Consider the following 1764-nt stretch of genomic DNA (forward strand, 5'->3'; position numbering starts at 1 on the left):
GGCTCTCCCGGGCAGCGGGGCAGAGCTCTGTGCGCCTTTTTATTATTTTTTATTAGCTTTATTGTGACAAAACGCAGAGTTTTGGGGCTATTTCTGTCAGTACAGGCCAAGACCGCAGCCACCACTCCTCCCGTTACTGCCAGGCTCTCCCGGGCAGCGGGGCAGAGCTCTGTGCGCCTTTTTATTATTATTTATTAGCTTTATTGTGACAAAACGCAGAGTTTTGGGGATATTTCTGTCAGTACAGGCCAAGACCGCAGCCACCACTCCTCCCGTTACTGCCAGGCTCTCCCGGGCAGCGGGGCAGAGCTCTGTGCGCCTTTTTATTATTTTTTATTAGCTTTATTGTGACAAAACGCAGAGTTTTGGGGATATTTCTGTCAGTACAGGCCAAGACCGCAGCCACCACTCCTCCCGTTACTGCCAGGCTCTCCCGGGCAGCGGGGCAGAGCTCTGTGCGCCTTTTTATTATTTTTTATTAGCTTTATTGTGACAAAACGCAGAGTTTTGGGGATATTTCTGTCAGTACAGGCCAAGACCGCAGCCACCACTCCTCCCGTTACTGCCAGGCTCTCCCGGGCAGCGGGGCAGGGCTCTGTGCGCCTTTTTATTATTATTTATTAGCTTTATTGTGACAAAACGCAGAGTTTTGGGGATATTTCTGTCAGTACAGGCCAAGACCGCAGCCACCACTCCTCCCGTTACTGCCAGGCTCTCCCGGGCAGCGGGGCAGAGCTCTGTGCGCCTTTTTATTATTTTTTATTAGCTTTATTGTGACAAAACGCAGAGTTTTGGGGATATTTCTGTCAGTACAGGCCAAGACCGCAGCCACCACTCCTCCCGTTACTGCCAGGCTCTCCCGGGCAGCGGGGCAGAGCTCTGTGCGCCTTTTTATTATTTTTTATTAGCTTTATTGTGACAAAACGCAGAGTTTTGGGGATATTTCTGTCAGTACAGGCCAAGACCGCAGCCACCACTCCTCCCATTACTGCCAGGCTCCCCCGGGCAGCGGGGCAGGGCTCTGTGCGCCTTTTTATTATTATTTATTAGCTTTATTGTGACAAAACGCAGAGTTTTGGGGATATTTCTGTCAGTACAGGCCAAGACCGCAGCCACCACTCCTCCCGTTACTGCCAGGCTCTCCCGGGCAGCGGGGCAGAGCTCTGTGCGCCTTTTTATTATTTTTTATTAGCTTTATTGTGACAAAACGCAGAGTTTTGGGGATATTTCTGTCAGTACAGGCCAAGACCGCAGCCACCACTCCTCCCGTTACTGCCAGGCTCTCCCGGGCAGCGGGGCAGAGCTCTGTGCGCCTTTTTATTATTTTTTATTAGCTTTATTGTGACAAAACGCAGAGTTTTGGGGATATTTCTGTCAGTACAGGCCAAGACCGCAGCCACCACTCCTCCCGTTACTGCCAGGCTCTCCCGGGCAGCGGGGCAGGGCTCTGTGCGCCTTTTTATTATTATTTATTAGCTTTATTGTGACAAAACGCAGAGTTTTGGGGATATTTCTGTCAGTACAGGCCAAGACCGCAGCCACCACTCCTCCCGTTACTGCCAGGCTCTCCCGGGCAGCGGGGCAGAGCTCTGTGCGCCTTTTTATTATTTTTTATTAGCTTTATTGTGACAAAACGCAGAGTTTTGGGGATATTTCTGTCAGTACAGGCCAAGACCGCAGCCACCACTCCTCCCATTACTGCCAGGCTCCCCCGGGCAGCGGGGCAGGGCTCTGTGCGCCTTTTTATTATTATTTATTAGCTTT

The sequence above is a fragment of the Anser cygnoides genome, chromosome 33 (genome assembly GCF_040182565.1).
Source record: "Anser cygnoides isolate HZ-2024a breed goose chromosome 33, Taihu_goose_T2T_genome, whole genome shotgun sequence".
Classification (NCBI taxonomy): domain Eukaryota; kingdom Metazoa; phylum Chordata; class Aves; order Anseriformes; family Anatidae; genus Anser; species Anser cygnoides.